At 32.9% G+C, this 21,088-nt stretch overlaps 2 long non-coding RNA genes across 4 annotated transcripts; one reads left to right on the top strand and one right to left on the bottom strand.

Moving 5' to 3' along the window:
- On the top strand, positions 11,852 to 13,058 carry LOC109129263. Its single transcript, XR_002035487.1, has 3 exons — positions 11,852 to 12,100; positions 12,175 to 12,677; positions 12,782 to 13,058. It is a non-coding gene; the product is annotated as an uncharacterized LOC109129263 (long non-coding RNA).
- LOC104747288 lies at positions 13,455 to 20,458 on the bottom strand. Of its 3 annotated transcripts, none has more exons than XR_761122.2 (4): positions 20,253 to 20,458; positions 19,748 to 19,933; positions 19,244 to 19,663; positions 13,455 to 13,498 (listed from the first exon to the last, which is right to left on the bottom strand). It is a non-coding gene; the product is annotated as an uncharacterized LOC104747288 (long non-coding RNA). The 3 variants fall into 3 exon arrangements; XR_761123.2 differs by lacking the exon at positions 13,455 to 13,498 and having other exon boundaries at positions 19,034 to 19,353; positions 19,524 to 19,663; positions 20,253 to 20,388; XR_761124.2 differs by lacking the exon at positions 13,455 to 13,498 and having other exon boundaries at positions 19,452 to 19,663; positions 20,083 to 20,387.

Genomic DNA, 21,088 nt, shown 5'->3' with positions numbered 1-21,088 from the left:
ACAATTAAAATATACCTATAAATTAATAATTATTAATTTACACTGTAAAATAATAATTATCAATTTATAGATAAACTAATATCACTATAAATTAATAAAATGTCATGGTCCCAACATTATTAATTTATAGAGGTTTTACTGTACATAGGTGAGTTTGTGTATGTTATTTAATTAGGTTAATAATTATTATGAGTTTTTAATCATGTGGACGATTGAGTTTAGGCATTAGATTATTATTTTTATTTTTCATTAGATATACAAATGAGTTTATGCACGCAAGATTTGAAAAAAAGGAATTTAACTTGGTTAATACTACATGCTAGATTTTACGTGCTAGATTTTTTGTTATATACATGAACTTGATTAAGTTTACACATAATATTATAACAAGTACGTTTCCCGTAAAATAACATGTTATATATTTAAATAAAAGTTAAGGAAAAATATTCAACATTTTTCTCCAAAAAATAGATTATAGATACATAGTAAAAGTAGCAAATGAACTAAATGTAAAGTGAAATGAACTAAATGTAAAGTATTTAGTTATATCAAAAGTAAAGTGTATTTCAGTCAAGGGAAAACGGCCAATTCCCCCCTGAACTTAGTTGCTTTATCGTATTCATACACAGATCTTTGGAGTGTGCCTAAAACTACATGAACTTAACTAAAATTTGAATTTTCCATATGAACTATTGAAATCAAGCCAAAACCATCATATCGAGTAACGGTGTTATTCTTCCGTTAATATATGATGACTGGACGCCACACTGGACCCTTAAACGACGCCGTTTTATTGTTTTAAGATAAAAAAATAAAAAAATCAGTTTGTACAGCGTAGGCAGTTGAACCCCCGACCTCTAGTACTCACAACCAACCATAAAACCAGCTGAACTACCGTAACTTTTCAATATATGTGAAAGGGATAAACAAATATATCTAAGACAACGCAAAAATTATAAAAGAAAAGGAAACCCTTTTCTTTCCTTTGTTTTCTCTTCTCCGACTGTAACTGTTGATTTTTCATGGATTGGATCAGTAATTGGGATTTTTTTGTTAGTTTAGATCAAAATTGATTCAAATCATGTATGAAATCTGATCCTTAATAGCTGAACTTGATTTTATAAAAAAAAAAAATTGTAACTGAAAATGAATTGGGTGATAGATATTTCAGTTCTTGACATCCTAATTTCAAATTAACCTCAGTTGATATATGACATCCTAATTTGAAATTAAGAAAAATTAATGGTCATAAATATCCCAATTGTTGAAGACGCGGCGAAAGAAGCGTGTAGAAACAAGAAAACGAAGATCGGGGGAGAAGAAAGGATAAGCTTTAATTTTCTTTAGTTTTTTAATTTGCATCGTAAATGTATATATAAGTATAGATATGTATACCTGTTTGCAGTTGTACGATTTGTTACTATAGTTCAGCTGCTAAATCGCTTGCTCACGTGTGTTAGAGTTCTATGGTTCGATTCTTCAGTTTCTGAAATTTATTTTATTTCAATTTTTTTCTTAAAACAATAAAACGACGTCGTTTAAGGGTCCAGTGTGGCGTCCAGTCATCATATATTAACGGAAGAGTAACACCGTTACTCGATATGATGGTTTTGGCTTGATTTCAATAGTTCATGTAGAAAATTCAAATTTTAGTTAAGTTCATGTAGTTTTAGGCACACTCCAAAGATCTGTGTATGAATACGATAAAGCAACTAAGTTCAGGGGGGAATTGGCCGTTTTCCCATTTCAGTCAAAGAACAAAATACAAACATTTACATATGAAATGAGTGAAAATTTATTGTCATTATTATTAATTTTTATTTTTGACCAAGCAATTTTAGTCAAAATAAACCTATGTTTGGCTAAACATAATTATTATATATCTATTTTTTGGACAAGGTTAAAATGTGAGACTTTTATTACTACATAAAATAGTAGATCAGTTAATCTTATGGTAGAAAGAAAAGAAATAGGAAGCAAAAAACAATATGGGAATTTTTGATAATCTTTTCCATTATCTCTATTATGATTTGGTTGAAATGAAATTGAGTCTAAATCAGTTTATCTGGTTTTATTGACTTTGATTGACCTGCTACAAATAGTATATTTATGTAGTTGGATCATTATAGTCAAATATGATATCTTGTTCTGTGGGAAAGATTGAAGTGTCCTGATTGACAAAACAACACATTGTTGCAGAAGATTATGACTCAACTTATCTTTTTAGTACTCCTTTGCTTTGCTCCCTCCCTTTGATTCAATTCTCACTTTGAAAAATCTATAGCAGTATAAAAACTTAACAACCCAACTCAATTCTCGCATTCAATCTGTACAGAAAAATACACATGATTATGTTCATCTTGGAAAGCCTGTGTATGGTCACAATCTGTGATTTAAGCATCTTGATCGATGTTTTCTACTTGTTGTTCAACTCTTTCATCTCATATTTCGCAGATGAATAATATTCAACCTATAATATTCAACTTATCTTTTTCAACTTTTTTCTCTCAATGCAACCATTTTCACCAAAATTGTCTATGCATAGATATCTCTTTCATAATTTTATTTATTTATTAATATTCTTAAAATTTAAATACAAATAAACAATTGGATGTGCTCTTTTAGAGGGGTGTATTCAATCTAACATTTTAAGTGATTTGTCTAAAACTAAAAAATCTTATTTTATTCAAACATGGATTTTAAGAAGTCTTTTGAAATCCAATCTTATTGAATAAATGATTTGAAAATCTAGTTTAAAACCCAGTATTATTCAAAATGTTTTAAAGATTTGAATTTTAATTATTTTTAAGGATTCTGGAGGATTTAAGAGGATCTTTTTTTTGACAACAAAGGAACAAGATTGGCTCAAACAAACCAATACGAAGGTACATTGTTTACATAGGTAATTAAAATGCGGAACTGTGCGAACGCATCGCGCTAGATTATCCGCTTTACCATTCTGAGAGCGCGAGACGTAGACTAAGAAAAAGGAAGTAAACTCCTCCTTATCTACCTGGATGTCCTCCAAATAAGGTGTGAAAGCTGGCCACTCGGAAGGCGAAGACACCATCTTCACTAAGTCGGAGCAGTCGGTGAGGAAAACGACAAATTGGTTATCCGCCCCAAGCATACAGTGCATGGCCTAGACAAGGGTTTCAATCTCGGCATGAGGAGGGGAAAGACTACGCCGAAGGTTGGCAGCTCCCATAGTGGGGGCATCACCCCATGGTGACGTGCAGAACCACCCTCTACCCGCATAATGGTCTGTTGCTTTCGAGGAACCATCTACAAAACAAATATAACTCGCCAAAGAATTAGGAACACCGAAGCCCCTACTTCCCCAGGGAACAACCTCAATGGGAATAGCCGATGCTACTATCATATCCTCTGTTTGAGCCAAAGCCCATGCTTTTGTTAACTAAGAGGATCTCTTTAGTTAAAAATACATAAATGTTTTTTTTTGTGCACCAAGATTTTATTTCATACTAATCAACCTCCAAAATGGGAAACATTACAAAGGGAGGAGCCAAAGCTAACTAACTCCCTGATCCAAATGCAAGTCCAAAGAAAAGATACAAGCAGACAGAATGATAGAGCAAAACAATCCTAACACTTAGACAATACCTGTAGTCGCAGAAACATCGATCCTTGAAAACAATATAGCGAATAAGTAAGAAGACACCTTGGACAACACCAAACACACAAGGTGAGATGTTGCTCGAGATTGAGTTCGCCACTGGGGCAGACATGACAATCATAATATTGGCTGAAATGATAAAGGTGATAGGGCACCAAGCTAACAAGCCGTTGAAACCATCATAGTAAGAAATCTCTTGAAAGCATCCTTGAGACGGTTGAATGCACAAGTGCTATGGAAGCAATGATGACGGTGGAATGCTTTTCTCCAATAACCTGGAAAGAGAAGCAAAACCAAAACCGGGGAGGAGGATAGAAGTATATCCACTCCAGCAAGATTTATGGACAGAAGTATGTCCAAAACAAGGTCTTCTAAATTTAGTGACGCAAAAGCTAGTTGGTGACTCCCATCGAGGCTTGAAGAACACACCAAACAACCTCATAAGAAACAGGGTTCGGACGTCGAGACATACTCTATTAATAGACCAGAAACGCAAACCCATTAAGGAGAAAACACACCCAAACATTACAAGAAAAAGCTGTCATTGTGACGTTATTTTGGGATGAAATTTTTTTGTCACAAATTTGTGACCGTTTAGATACTTTGTTGTGCATAATTTTTCAGTCATAAATTCGTAATTATATCGTCACAATGTTATTACCAATTAAATTGTCACCAAAAATTGTCTCTATTTGATTATAAATAGTGTCGATATTATTAATTGTAACAAGTGTGACGGTTTTACTACAATCATGTAGCCACAAATAGTTACGTTTATTTGAGACAAAATTATTTGTCACACATTTATGACCTTTTAATATAGAGAATGATCATTGTATTGTATTAAAGAAAATATAGATTAATAACTAAAAACCTTCTTTTTATAAATAAGTCAATTACATCATCATCGTTAATATTTCATAATTTTCCTTAAAACTAAAAAATAATATTATTATTTTAAAGTAGATAACTATTTTAACTTATAGTTAGAAAATTCATTATAAGCTTACTTCATGTCCATCCATCTCATGTTCACCACTTAATTCCTAAAACATCATGAATATAAATAAAAGAATGTTAATCTCATGTCTCATCGTCCACCACTTAATGATTTTCTAGATATAAACAAAATACATAGTCAACATAATGTACCTTTGATATCAAAGAGTTAATAAGATCATGCAATTTTTTTACTTCGTCTTCTAGGTAATTGACTCGCCTTTTCAAAGAATCACTTCTGATTCAATGGTTGTTGTTGTAGTGCTATTCTGATTATCTGTTCTTATTATATTATCTTGCTTCCTCACAGGTTTTCAAAAAATACTAGACGTATTATCTTCCTCAATATCACTCTCGTCAACTATGAGGTGATCTACTTCTGTAATCTACAAGAAAAATAATATGTCAGCTGGATAGAGATAAAAATTGGTTCAAAAGTATTTAGCAATATCGTTTTAGGACAAACATCGAATGTACTTTCAAATCTGGTGATCTATTTCTTCATTTATGTTTCCTTTATACATTCACTTATATCAGGAATTAACGAATCAAAACAAGGATCACTTGAATCCAACATTGGCGATTCATACACATAGCTTGGAAACCATTTACGTATATCAGGAGGTTCCAAAAAAAAAAATGGATCAACATAAATTAGTACCAAAAAGATTAAAATAAGAAAACAAGGTCTACAAGAAGATAAGTGAAAAAGTATTTACCAGAAAATGGTTCATCAAGACTATCATCTGGAATCTGCACAGAAGTATTGAACAATAAAAGATGGTTTTAACAATTAAAAAACTCAAAATCTACAATAGTGAGATATAGTACCTAGTTCATCTTTTTGCCTTTCAGTCAAAACAGAGGTGAAATCTGTATGGAAACATTAACATTAATTAATTATTAGTTAGTCGAATTATTAAGAGACTCACGAGAAGAAAATGAGAAGCAAACTATTGTATAATTCTAAATTGCCAGGCACCATGTTTCATAAGTGACCGAAACAAGGAACAAATCTACAAGAGTACTGTAATGAAATAATAAATAATTGACATAAACAAGGAACAAATAATAGATGCAGAGGAAAATAACTTGTTAAAGCAGAAACAAAGATTAGATTTTTGTTTAGTTTTGCAGAATAGAGATTAAGATGGAGTCACAGAACAAAAGCTGACAAGAATATAAATCGATTTGTGCAGTAGAGAGATCCATCAAACAGAGTAACGGAGGCTAGTTCGATTAGAGAGTTTATATGGGAAAAAAATAGGTTGAAAGAAAATTTAGGAAAAAAAGGTAAAAGAATCTCAATAATTTTTTTCTTTGCGGAAAACCAAAATATTAGGCGGCCAAAATTAGTTAGAAAAAATCACAAGGAAAAATTAAGAAAAAGTAAAATATTTTCATTTATAAGGCAAAGAACGCTTTCTAACATTTTTTTTTTTTTTATAATTATCCTTTTTGGATTCTAATTACATAGAAACTATAAAATTTTTATTATTCTTATATTATATTAGTGATACGAATAGGAAATCTCATCATGTGTGTTGAATATATAAACTTCTTGCATACGATCTATCAATAATTTATTCTTTGGGTACTTTTTATTATTCGTCCCGTATATCTAGCTAGAGAGAGCTAAGTTTTTTATTATTTGTCTTGATTTTTATAATTAAGCTCATCTCTCGTTTGAATATTGTATTAACAAATTATTGTTTTTGTCAACATTGTATGAAACAATCATCTAGCTAATACATAACTGCTCCAATGATCTGTAGTAAATATTGTATAGTTATTTTCTAAATAACTGATTTAATGTTCTATCGTATAATAAGTCTTGCCCAAAAGAGTACATAATAAGTTTTTTTTATGACATATGATTTTGGATATTTCAGGTCAAATTTATAATGTCATCAAATAATAATAGATTTGTTACAAGCAGTTGGATGTATGAAAGAATCGACCACAAAAAAAATTTGCCATCAGATGAATATTGTCAAGGGTTGGAAAATTTTATGAGATTTGCAAAGAGTGAACCGTTATTTTTGGAGAGTGGCAAACTGTTTTGTCCATGTTACAAATGTAAGAATGATAGACCTTTATTGCCAGAAGCTACCGTCTCGGGGTATTTATATAATAGGGGCTTTATGCCTAATTATTGGGTTTGAGTTTCTTATGGAGAAAATTACGATTTTGTTGAAAATCATTCAGTTGAAGATGCTTTGGGATCTGAGTCTCACACAGAGCCTGTAAATCCTTATGTGGCAATGGTTTCTAATGCATTTTGTTATACAGAATCTGGATTTGATCACAATATGGAAGAAGAGCCTAATCCTGAAGCAAAAAAGTTTATGTTATTTTGGATGCTGCAAAACATCCAATTTATAATGGATGTAACGAAAGTCTTTCGCAACTCTCGTTAGCAGCTAGACTCATGAAGTTGAAGACCGATTATAATCTACCCAATAATTGTATGGATGCGATTTGTGAGATGATGAAAAAATATTTGCCTGAAGAGAATAACGCAATGGAATCTTACTACGAATTAAAGAAGCTTCGGTCTTTGGGTTTGCCTTGTAAAAAAATTGATGTTTGTCAAGATAATTGCAGAATAGACAAAGAGATTAAAGAGATTGCATATCGTCAGATGTTTTATTTGCCAATTTCCAACAGATTAAAGAGATTGTATCAATCTGAGGTTACTGCAAAAGATATGAGATGGCATGCTGAACATACGATGAGTAGTGGAGAAATGTGTCATCCATCTGATGGAGAAGCGTGGAAACATTTTAAAGAAGTTTTCCCTGACTTTGCATCTGAGCCAGGAAATGTGTACCTTGGATTATACACAGACAGTTTTAGTCCATTTGGCATGTAATTAAGGACATAACTATTCATTATGGCATGTGATCTTGACTCCGTATAATTTGCCACCAGAGGTATGTATGAAACAAGAATTGATGTTTTTAACAGTTCTGGTTCCTGGTCCAAATCATCCTAAGAGAAGTCTCGATATTTTTCTTCAACCGCTAATAGAAGAGCTAAAAGATTTGTGGTATAACGGCGTGGATGCATATGATATTTATGTGAAGCAGAATTTTCTTTTAAGAGCCGTACTTATGTGGGCAATAAGTGACTTTCCTGCTTATGCTATGCTTTCTGGGTGGACAACTCATGGTCGGTTGGCATATCCTTATTGTTTAGATCAGACAACTGCATTTCAGCTAAATAATGGTATGAAAACAAGTTGGTTTGATTGTCAGTGCTGTTTTCTACCAATAGATCATAGCTTTCGACGGCCTGAACTGTTTACAAGTGAAGAGCTCTTGAAAGAAGTTGAATGTTTTCCCAAAACAGTTGTGTGTGGAGGGAACCGAGGGAAATTACAAGGATATGGTGAAAATCACAACTGGCATAAGCAGAGTATTTTATGGGAGTTACCTTATTGGAAAGATCTTAAACTATGCCACAATCTAAATGTGATGCACATCGATAAGAACTTTTTAGATAATACCATTAATACTTTACTGAATGTGCAGGGAAGGACAAAAGATAATGTCAAATCGTGACTTGATTCAAAAGAGTATTGTAATCGAAAACAGCTACACTTGACAACCGATGGAAAAGCGCCAACTCCAATTTTCAGACTACAAGGAAACGCGAAAACTGCATTTTTACATTGGTTCGAAAAATATGTTAAATTCTCTGATGGATATGCATCAAGTTTATCTAACTGTGTTGATCTTAGTGGAGGAAGATTATCAGGAATGAAAAGTCATGATTGCCATGTTTTGATGCAACGACTAATTCCGGTTGCGTTTGCGGAGCTTTTGAATAAATCGGTACATGAAGCACTTTCTGGTAAGTGATTTAGAGCTTTGGATGTGATTCTTTGAATGTTTAATGACGTATCTGTTTTGTTTAGCAACGTATTATGATATGTGGTGCTCTGTAATTTTTTCTTTTTTTTTTAGGTATTAGCTTATTTTTTCGGGATATTTGTGCAAGAACTTTGAACAAAGACATCATCGCAATATTACAACAGAACATTTGTATAGTTCCTTGTAATTTGGAGAAAAATTTTCATCCCTCCTTTTTTGATGTCATGGACCATTTACCGATTCATTTACCCTATGAAGCTCGGTTAGGAGGACCTGTGCAATTTAGATGGATGTATCTGTTTGAAAGATACATGGGTCATTTAAAGAAAAAGGTTAAAAATAAGGGACTATTGCATATAGACACACTTTTATTAAAATGTTTTCATTTTAGAACACTTTCTATCCATGAGCCACTTTTTAGCCACTTTTTACACTATTCACATAAATTCTTGACTATTTTGCCCTCTATATATAACAAGGAGTATGTGAGAGATGTAAAGTTAAGATCAAACTAACTTGAAAGAAAAAACATGGGGACCATTTCTACTATTGTTGTTGTCTGTCATATTTTCTTCTATTCTTCTCTTTATTTTGTTTCTCTTCTTTTTCTTCTCTCTTTCTCTCTTTGTAAGCACTTTATTTAATTATTATGATATACATTGTTGATTTTATTTTTTTGATTCATTATAATGATATTTTTCCAATATTTTAAGATCCATTTTATTATACTTAAAATGAATAGTTATATTACATATTATCCATTTATAGTTGAATATTTGTTTGTTATTATGTGGATGCTCAAAATGTCTTATTTGTGGATAATCATATAAAAACATAAGAATGTCTTATTAATGTGCCGTGTCCAATAAGAATATTTAAGTTTTTCAATTGACCCATCTTTGAATCACTAATTTTGTAGTGGTGTCTATTCTGTATTGTTTATTTGGATAACATCCTTTGCAAAATTTGTGTTCATCAATTTATATGGAGGGCATTGTATATTAAAAATTCTAAAAGTTGATGTCCACGAGACAATGACCATATGGTCAGTTTCTTCATGGCATCAACAACCAATTCCCATATGTTGTTTTTTTAAGAGTTGTCCACGAGACACTGACCATATGGTTAGTTTAAATGTAAATTAACCACATGATGTCCACGAGACTATGACCATATGGTTATTTTCTTTGTGTCATCAACAACCAATTCCATATGTTGTTTTTCTTAAGGGTTGTCCACGAGACACTGACCATAAGGTTAATTTACATGTTAATTGACTACATGATGTCCACGAGACATTGACCAGATGATTAGTTTACATGTAAATTAACCACGTGATTTCCACGAGACAGTGACCATATGGTTATTTTATTTGTATCATCAACAACAAATTCTCATATGTTGTTTTTCTTAAGAGTTGTCTACGAGACACTGATCATATGGTTAGTTTACATGTAAATTCACTACATGATGTCCATGACACATTGACCATATGGTTAGTTTTTTGTGTCAACAACAACCAATTTTCATATGTTATCTTTCTTAAAGGTCCCTGTGGAGACTGACGCAAGTAAGACCGATAACAATAGAAGATGAATTGGAGATCTATTGTTTTCTCTTATTTCTCCTTTTATGTTGTACTGAAATGTTTATTTTTAAATTTTGGATTGAATGTTTTATTAAGATTAAAAGAAAAGAAAAATAAAAAAATTGGATTTCACATTGATTTGGCTATTATCCAAGTCAAAGCTTGGTATCTAGAGTCTGAAAATAAATTAGAGATATGAAAAAGAAGGTAAGGTAGCATGTGTGAGAATGATATCATGGAGGGAGGGAGATGAATTGAGTATCTAGAGTTTCTCCTTTTTTTTGTGGTGAAGATGTTCATCGGAGAGAGAGAGAGATAGAGAGATGAAGATGATGGATCTGAAAAATTAAGAAATTATAAAATAAAAGAAAAAAGAAGAAGATAATTCTGTTAATGAAAAAATATTGTGAGGTTTGTTGAAAGAGAGATGTGGTTAGGATGATATATATATATATATATATATATATATTTTTTAAATTGAATATTATTATATGTATAAAAAGAAGGGAATTGGTTGAGAGAGAGGTAATTTAGTTAAAGGGTGTTTTTGACAATTCAATATAAGAAAGTGTGTTATGGAAAAAAGTGTGCTAGCATGATATTAAAGTTTTAAAAAGTGTGCTAGAGTGCTATTTTCTAAAAAATAATGCAAAAGTAGAAGGTTTCATTATCGAACAATACATCAATGAAGAAATTTCTACCTTTACTAGTTATTATTTTGAGCCGCACATCAAAACAAAAAATCAATTAGGAGCTCGACATTTTGATGGAGATGATGGAGATACACACCCATCTGCTGAAATTCCAGAAAATGTTTCGCAACATGGGAGAGCCAGTGGTAAGCCAAAAGAAATTTGGTTACAAGATAAAGACTTTCATATTGCTCATACATATATTCTATTGAACAGTGATAAAATATTGTTAAAATTATTTGAAATGTAATAGAAAGACGTGTCATGTTTCATTATTGGCTAAACATTAAATAGTGTTATATTTCTTTATTATTAATTTTTTTTATGTAGGTTGTTTGATAAAAGTATGGTTGTTTCTAATCCTATCATAAGTGGAGATGATCTTACCTTGCTTAGAGAAAAAGATTTTGTATGTTGGTTAAAAGAACATGTAAGGAATTATGAGTAATTACAAACTGTTTATTACTCAATTACTTTATATAAAACAGTTTTTTATTAATTAAATCAGGTAGGAAAAAATTGGAGTGGAAGTTTATACCAAAGTGGTTAAGATCACTTGTCCATGGTCCGATGCTCAAAGTTACTAGTTGGCCTATGTATTTTTGTCGTGGATATATATTTCACATATACGACTATGGGAAAGACAAGAAAAATGCTAACTATGGAGTTTGTGTAAAAGGTACATCATCTTCGGGTTCAAATGACGAACATGATTTCTATGGAGTATTGAGAGAGAATATATGTGACCTCTAAATAATAACCCTAATTAAAAACTCTATTACTTTATCAGGCGAGCCGCTTCCTCTCTCTCGCTTTCACCTATCACTCTTGCAAGGTTAGTGGCCATCTCCTTCACTTTTTTCATTGGATCTGTATTGTGGAGCTTCCTCTCTCTGGCTTCCTCTCTCTCGCTTCCTCTCTATCACTCGTATATATAGATCTCTCACTGTGGTACCACTTACATATATATATATATATATATATATTTTTTTTGTTATATGAATTGATGTCATCGTAGAATTTTAATTTTGTTATTTCTCTCTGCTTTATTCAACTTTATCTCCTAATTACTTTGTCTTTATCTAAACTTGATTTCTGTTGTATTATAGATGACTCCTCCTCCAATTATAAGTGGGCGTTTTTTTGCTGGTGGTTCTCAGTCGTCTGGCATGCAAAGACAATCATCTCTTCAACCCTCAAATTCACATGCTGCAATCGTTGAACCAAATGAAGAAAGAGAACAACTTGCACCAATGAACTCGAATACTCGAGTGCTTCATCCGTCAAGAAGGAATGGAGCTAAATGGTATTGTTTTCTTCTTAAAATATGTACTAATGTACAAATATGAATATGGTTATTTTTAATCACATGTGTTACAGGTTCAAAAATAACACTGAAGCATCAAGACGTGTCAGAAAGATATTTGAAGCATGTTTTAACGGACCATGGTACAGTTGGAAAAAGTGCCTGGTTTTTACACAGACTCGTGGTTTACAACATTTAAGGTTTGTTTAGTTAAACATTTGAATAATACTTTCATTATTTATTTAATTAATGTTTGATATAATTTATATTCTAGACCTACTTCGAGTGGGATACCTTAATAGAACATTTTGTTAAAGCTAACTTTGATGAGCTCGCTGCTACTCGCCTTAAAGCAATGGTTGGCCTTGCAAAGTCCAATGCAGCAAAACCCAATGGAGAAAAACCTGATTGGATTCTTTCTGAATATTGGAGAGTAATGTCAGCTTATTGGATGACACCAAAAGCCAAAAATAAAAGTGCGAAAGCTCGTACGTCTCAACTATCTACTTGTGATAGTTTAGGTGCCCATCGACATAGAGCAGGTTCAAGTGCTTATGTCAAAGTGCAAGATGCTTTGGTAATGTTTATGTTTATTATTATTCTTTTTTTTCCATTAAAGATTCTCTTTTTGTAATTAAAAATTTATATTATTTCTTACATTAACTAATTTGTTGTTTATAGGTTGCCAACAACGAAGACTCTTCTTTCATTGCTGTAATGAAAAAAACACACCAGAAATCTGACAGAACATATGTTGATGAAAAAGCACGACAAATTGTAGAAAAATTTGATGAACATGTGGAAGAACTCTTGTCACAGAGAGAGTCTTCAAATGGTGAGGGTTTAACCCAAGAGGAGAAAAACGAAATTTATGTTAAGGTAATAGTTATAGATTAAATTATGCATAGCTACATATGTTTTGTTGGGTTATAAATTTACTATTCTTTTTTTTGGGTTTAAAAATGCATATCATTGTTCATACATTTGTGTTTTCTTTTTTATAGATTGCTGGAATATCAAAACAAGGTCGTGTATATGTAATTGGGTCACTACACAAGGAAATTTCTATGTGAAACGACTTTAAAAAAAAAAAAAATAATAATAAATAATAAATAATATATAATATATAATAATATAATATAATAAATAAACTACAACTAGTGATCCCATACCCACTAGCCACCTAACCACAATCACAACCAAAAGCGGAATAATCAGTACCAATCAATATCCAAATAATAATCCATTAATCAAATAGCAGAAATCATAGAACCAGCAACCTAGCAGTGTTCTAATGACTCAACTCTAGCAACCTAGCAAGCCAGACAACATCAAACCGAATCCCTAGAACATCCTCCTCTTCATTGCCTGGATTCCACGATCACACTTTGCCTTTACCTGCACCACAAACACATATTGCAATGCATGAGTATTTTATAAACACTCAGTAAGGCAATCCTCCCATCTACTGGGCTATACACACAAGCAATAGAGACATCTCTAACCATCAAACAACATTCAACAATCAACAATAACAAACCAGGACTCTGCATCGACCGATACCAACATGCATCGACCGACACCAGATGGAGGTTGCGTCGACCGACGCAAGATCTGCGTCGACCGATGCAAGGTTAACTTGCATCGACCGATGCAAGATATGCATCGACCGACGCATGCTCGACATAACACGAAAACCCTAGAGTTTACGCGCCGTCCTCAGATCTGCATCGACCGACGCACAAAGTGCATCGACCGATGCAATGCCGAGCATCGTTTTCCTCCGAAGCTTCTCGCCGGATCTTCGTTCCTGCAACCACGAAACTCGATCCCAAGCCACAAGAAAGCTTCCCAACGTCCCAAATAACAATCTAACCAGCCTAACAACACATAACAAGCAAATCAGAGAGATCTCTAGCTTAGATAAGCCATGGTCATGCACTTACCTTTGCCACAGAAGAAACTAAACCTCAAACAATCAAGAACACGCTCCCAAGAAGCTCCTACAACGATCCCAGCTACAGATCTCTACAGGAACGCCCCAAATCTCCAAGAAATCACCAAGAACTCTCAATAACTTTTTCTCTCCTTTCGTTTCTCTCAAAAACGGCCACAACCCACGAATGAGACAAAACTCGCGTTAAGGGTTTTTCCTTCACCCAAAACGCAGCGTTTGACTTAAGTCAAAACGCAGAGAATTGACCTTGCATCGACCGATGCAACATCTGCATCGATCGATGCAACTCCCAAACCGGGATTTTGGTACACGGATGTTACACTATGCCTTTGGGTGATCCATCTGTCCCACAACCTACTGAAGAAGAAGTGGGTATATTAACCCATCAACTTGAAGAATTTAAAAATGAATTGAAAAAAAGTCGTGATGGAAACTTACTCCTCGAGAAACGTCTCCAAGCACCAGAGGACAACTATGTTTCCACAAGTTCCCTTGGAATTTCTATGTAATCGAGTTTATTTTGGCTTTATTTATAGTTGCTATTTAATTAAGTTCGGTTTGGCTTTGGCCCTGATTGGTAACGGCTATTACTTTTGACTGTAAAAACTTTGACTTTAAAATTTGATGATGTTTTGACTGTAGAAATTTTAACTGTTAAAATCTGATTGTTTACCAACAACTTTTAAAGCTTTAGCTGTTATTTTTATTATTATTATAATATTAATAATAAATATAAATTATGTCAGAAATTAATTTATATAACATTTTAATGACAAAATAAAATTTTATTAATGATAAATTAAAAATTTTAAAAATATAAGTCAATCACATATGAAATTTTTTTTTAAAACTAATTAAAAACAAACAACTATAAGAATAAGAAAAAACTGAAGTTGTAGACATCAATTTATTAACTTATTAATTTTTAAATAATGCAAAGATAGTAATAATATACCAATAGTCAATATAAAATTTCGCTAACAATATTTTTATTTTTCTTTTGTTTTTGGTGATTGATTCTTGATTGATTATTCTGGCAGATATCAATAGGGTCTTTTAATTGTTCTAAATATTTTTTTTCTATTGAGTAGATATATGAGCAGTCAAAAATCCATTAACCACTAATCAATGCATTGTTTGAATATTATATTATTATTTTATTAATAATGAATTTCATAAACTCTTTTATAGTATTATTAGTGATGATGATGAAAAAAAATTTATTATTGAAATGGATCTTAAAAGAAAGAGAAAAAATGAGAATAATTAATTAATAAAAATTAAATATATAAAATATTTATATATACTTTGGAGAGCTTTTAAATATAAAAGGGTGAAAAATAAAAAATTGTTTAGTTTTAAAGCATGAATTTGACGCTTAAAAAAAAAGGGAAAACAAGAAAGAGAAAAAAAAAGTGACTTTTAAAGCTTTAAAAAATTAAAAGCCAAAAAAGTTTGATTGGCAAAAAAATGGCTGTCAATGCTTTTAACATTTTTAAAGTCTTAAAAGTAGGCTACCAATCAGGGCCTTTATTTAGTTTATTCATAATACTATGGTTTTTATTTCTATTTTACAACATGTAATTTTCATTTTCCTAAATTTGATTTGGATTAGTACGTTGTTGGATATTGGTTTTTTTATTATAAATTAATAAAATTATTTTTAAAATATTATTTAAATTATTAATATATAAATTATGTATCATTATAACAATAATTTTTTAAAAATAGGGGCCAATGGTTTTGTTCATAATTGCAACGATTTTGGCACAAATGGCTGCTCTTCATGAGTTTAAATTATAACGTAATAATAGTAACAAAATGTAACACTTTTGTGACAGTGAGATGAAGATGTTTAGTCGTCATTTGTAACATTTTGAGACTACAGTTTTGTTATCATTAGTGACTTGTTTAAAACGATTATGCTGGTCACAACATATAATGGTTTTGAGACGATGATTTAGTTGATATTTTTGACCAGTTAACAATGATTTTTTGTAATCATCAGAGACGATTAAAGACTAAAGTTTTGTCATAATGAATGACAGTTTTGATACATGTTCTTAGTAAGTAACCGTGACGGGAAAGTGACATTTAACAGGTCACTAAGTATGACGTTTTGAGACTATAGCGGCGTCGTAAATAATGACTAGCTTGATACGTGATTTCGGTCATGAAATAAAACGTATTTGGGAAAATAACTTTAGTAAGCAATTGTGACATTTTAGATACGTTTACAAATCGTTACATTTGGTGACAAAATAGATACATATTAGTTAGTCGCAACTCGTGTGACGTTTTAGCTACTATAAAAAATTTGTGACGATTGTATTGTAACCATTCACCATCGTCACAGATTCGTAACAATATTTTTATTGTGGCGGAAAAAAATTATTGTGACGGAATATTACGTGACAATGGACTTACTTTCTTGTAGTGAAAGATCCAAAAGTATTGGACCAGACCCACCAAAGAAATAGCTTCAGGGTCCTCCGCACAAGATCTAGCTCAAGCGAGAAAACATCACGACGATAGATAGGAGGGGGATGAGCAAAGGATGGACCAGAAAGCACCAAAAGCACCTGATACTTCTGGATGGCTAAAGAGATGGAAGCGGGGTCGATGGATAAGCTATGGAGGAGGAAAACCGGTGATTAAATCGCTAGGAGGAGGTTAGGGGCATATTGTGAAAGAAAGGTTCTCCCAAAATTAATTAAGAGAGACTCAGGCCCAGATCCAGGATGAGACACAACAACACTTGGGCAAGCGCCAAAAAGAAATTCAGTAAACGAAGTGATTTCGGAAGACCCGGTAAGTCGAACGCCAAAGATGAAAAGAGAAGACAGATCACAGTGTAAGTAACACCGGATTTGAAATCGGGAGTACGGTTTAAACAAGATCTTAAAACGAGACGAGCTTGGATTTGATAGGAGAGAGACAAAGCAACAACACTAAGGCAGAATCCGACGCTGGCGAGCCATAGCTAAACCGGCGTAGAGAGAAGATGCTCTCTTGACGGCTTGAAAATGACGGCTAGGGCGAACTAAATAGAGGAGAGAGGTGAGCGCATTTTTTTTTGTTTTTTTTAAGTACATAAATCTATAATCTATATCATGGTTTTATGTGGGATTGAAAATATTATATACTAAATCATACTCCCTTTATATCATAAAAAGTGGCCTTTTAGAGGAAAAAAAATTGTTTCACAAAGAGTGTCAATTTATATTTGAATGTATTTTTAGTGCTAAATTTCATAATTTACCTCTAAATCCAAAGCCCATTTTCTTGTTTTAAATCATTATTCATTAACCACTTATTAAATATATACAAAATTTTTGTTTCACTAAAAAATGTTATTTTATACTTTAGTTTCTCAAACCTGAAATTGGTTTGTATCTTTCATATTTTTTCACTAACTCTTGTCTTTTTCATACTTTTTCTTTACTTTTTAGTTTTTTTAATCTTAAGAAAGACTCTCAAAAACCACCGGTCTTAGAGCATCTCTATCAATGAATTTTTTAAAAAATTGCTTAAAAGTTATTTTATTATAAATTATGAAAAAGTTAAATTAAGAACTTTTTAAGAGACTGTAAAATTTAGAGGGTCGATTGATATTTGCTAAACATTAAAATCAACAAGATATGAAACTATAGAAGTAAAAGAGGAAAAAGAAGAGGAAGAGACAAAAAGAAAAGAAGACCAATCATAAATTGACACATAGGATTGCTTAATAATTTCTAAAAAGGCTTAGCTAAAGATCAAATCTTAAGTTTACTATATATTTTGGTTTAATTTTAATTATGTTAATGTGAAGATATTCTGTAAATATATTCTTAAGCACCATCGATATAGATGCTCTTAGACCATCTTTATTGGGACTTTTTCTTAGCTTCCATTCTTACGTTTAATCTGATTAAAAATAAATCAGAAATGGCAATATTAACTAAGGGGTTTAAGAATTTTTAAGAAGCTTGGACGTGCTAAAAAATGGCTGGGTGTAAGTTTTAATTTAAAAAGGAAAAAATTTCATTCACTTAATTATTATTTTTTCCTTCTCTCTCGCGACGGAGATTGCAAAGTTGAAAAGGATTTTTTCAATGATCTGTTGGAAGTGGAGATGATTGATTCGATTTTTGATGACCTTCGTCTGTTCTTGGCTGTTAGCTCAGCCTCTCCACCGATGGCGGATCACAACAGCAACTCTCGGTGAGGGAACCGAGGACTTGGTTGGATAAAATCAGAGACCACCAAATCAGAGGCTTTACTTCACTTATTCAGAGATGTTTCGACCAGATTCCTCCTCTTTCTACTAGAATGCACCAAGTTCCGTACAGTTCTGCTGGTTTAAGTAACCGTCGTCTCCGTCATGGCCATGGAAAGGCGGCAATTGTAGACAATAATGGCCTTGAGCCCACTGATCACCACGTCTCCCTCTCTCTCTCTCTATATATATATATATATATATTATCTTTGTAGGAATTGGATTTTTATCCTGTTAGCCTTTATTGTATTGAAAGTTCCATGAAGCTGATTGGTTTTAGGATTGGGCATTGCTCAAGTTTGGATATTTTGTGATGTTTTGCCCTTTGAAAGTTTGAATTTTGTGACATGGGTTGTGATGAACTGGTGATTGTTTAGCCCTAAGGTTGTTGTGCTTCTGGTTCAGGGTTTTGGGTTGTTTATAAAGTAAGGTTTTTATATTGGTGATAATTGTTCTGGGTTTTCCTAATTGCTTTGTTTCTGGTTCAGTTGTTTTAGTTTTTGGCTAAATTTAGGATTTTTCAAATTGATTTGTCTTGGTTTTAAAGTTTTCAAAGTGATTGATTGGTTGAAGAGACTTAAGTTTGTTGATTGAACTGGATTTTGTGCGTCCAAATCACCCAAACCAAAACTCTAAGTCATATTCGCCAGACTCGAAACTCTTAAGTTGAAGGCAATAGTATTGCCATTGATTCTAACTCATGTGTGCTTGATTACTAGGTTTTGGTTTCTTAGGATTCTTTTATAAGCTGTGATTAGGTTAAGAGATGGGGGATTCTATCTAAAATTGTGATCTTTAGTGCAACCACAGTTACTTGGTTCTTTTACTAGCTAACTTTTGGTATGCGTGATTTTTTTTTTTTTGTTGCATCAGCCCCAAGTAAATGGTGATAAACATAATGTTGGAGATGTATCAGCTAACTTACACAATCCATGAAGAGGCCTAAGCAACTCTTCCATTGCAGTCAAAGCAATGTCGGTCATAAGAGGCTTATCCATGTCTGATATTGCAGATTATTATGACCCATAGAACTTCCTGGAAGAAGATCAAAATCAAGTGAAGGATCATGAACACAAGGTCCACAACCAGTTAAAGTAAAGTATGACTAAGCATGAGTTCTGCAAATGAGATCATGGAATTAATAATGAGACCAATATGTAATACTTGAAGGCGATTCAGAATGTCAAGGTGTGTGAAATGAATACATGAAAAACAGGCCAATGTATCATTCCGTCAGTGACACCCTTTGTCACAGAGAAAACAGGAAATAAACTATCGGGTCATATCTTCCAAGCACTCCAGCAGCAGTGTCAATAATAACTTTCCCATCTTTATATGAACATACCTAAACAATCATGGGTGAGTTAAACCAAAGGTAAAATGAAAAGGAAGCCTCTTAAAAAAGAGACAGTAAAAGAGCGTAGCTCACCTGAATTCTAAGAATTTTCTGAACACATGCACCAATACACCACAAAACAATAAATATCAGACAAGAGACTTGGAGCGACACAGTGTCCTCTCAAAAAACACAACCAGGATTAACATCTCACACTTGTATCTTCCTCCAAAGAACCTCAAATCCAAAACCGATGGAAGTTGTTAACGCGCGGTTACCCTGGTTCGTACACAAAAGAATGTGAAAACCCATTTAGCATAAACACAATCAAAATGCCCGAATATTCCATGATCAGACTGAATTTAATGACAAACCAATAGAAAACTTCCAATTCTTATATAAGCCTTATATTTGAAACAAGGACGCACCACGGTATCAGTAGAAAGAAGGATCATCTCTGAACATATGCAAGAACTCTAATTTCCAAATTTCAAAGAAACTTAAACCCTCACTAAACGGGAATTCATACTGTCAGAATGAAAATATAACAAAATAACTGCCGACTGAGACTCGATTCAATCTCCTCCAATTCAAGTACCTCCTCCGATTCGCATCTCCTCCGACACGAATCTCCTCTACTTCCATCTTCTTCTTCGATTGTTAATTCGCGAGTTCGAGAGAGAGACAAAGAGAGGAAGAGGAAGAAAAAAAAATCAATCGACAATAAAAAAAAACTTTTTATCTCTATTAATCGGTTTGTCCAACCAATTGATGACACGTACAATCTCTTATAATCAAATTGAGTCTACTAAATAAGAGAACCTCTTATTTTTTTTTTCTTTTTTCTGATTATTTTTTTTTTCTTTTTCTCAAAACCTGCCGTTGAAGAAGAGTCCCAAAATACAAATCTCCCAATAAAGATGGTTTTAGACTCTCTTGTATATTTTTAATATTAATAATTATGAAAGGAAAAGAAAACACACACAAACACAAACAGTAATCTCTTTCTCTATACTTTAATTTTCTTGTACTTCACCAGCTCACTTTCTTTCTCTCTCTCTCTCTCTCTCTCTCTCTTATGATGACAATGGGTGGCGACTCTGATCACCGTAAACCTACTAATTTCGGCACCGGACCTTTATCTCGGCGAAGATCATGGTGTTGCTCTTTCGCCGTACCTCCGGCGAGTCCTGATGCCCTTTCAATTTCATCTCGTAACCACATTCAAGCTAAAGCTCAGCAGCAGCAGAGACCCAAAACTGGTCCCAAATCGGTTCCTTGCTCACCGCAAAGCTCTAAATCTCCTCTAAACATCGTGGGTCGAATGGACCCGCGTCGGATCTTATCACCGGGTCGGGTTTCACCCATAGATTCGGATCTCGCCATCGATACAATGCAAGAGACTGAGACCACTCGCGAAGACGAAGAAGAAGA

Source organism: Camelina sativa, chromosome 15, assembly GCF_000633955.1.
Source record: "Camelina sativa cultivar DH55 chromosome 15, Cs, whole genome shotgun sequence".
Lineage (NCBI taxonomy): Eukaryota > Viridiplantae > Streptophyta > Magnoliopsida > Brassicales > Brassicaceae > Camelina > Camelina sativa.
Note: the sequence above shows the minus strand (reverse complement) of the source record. Positions and strands in the feature narration are given on the sequence as shown.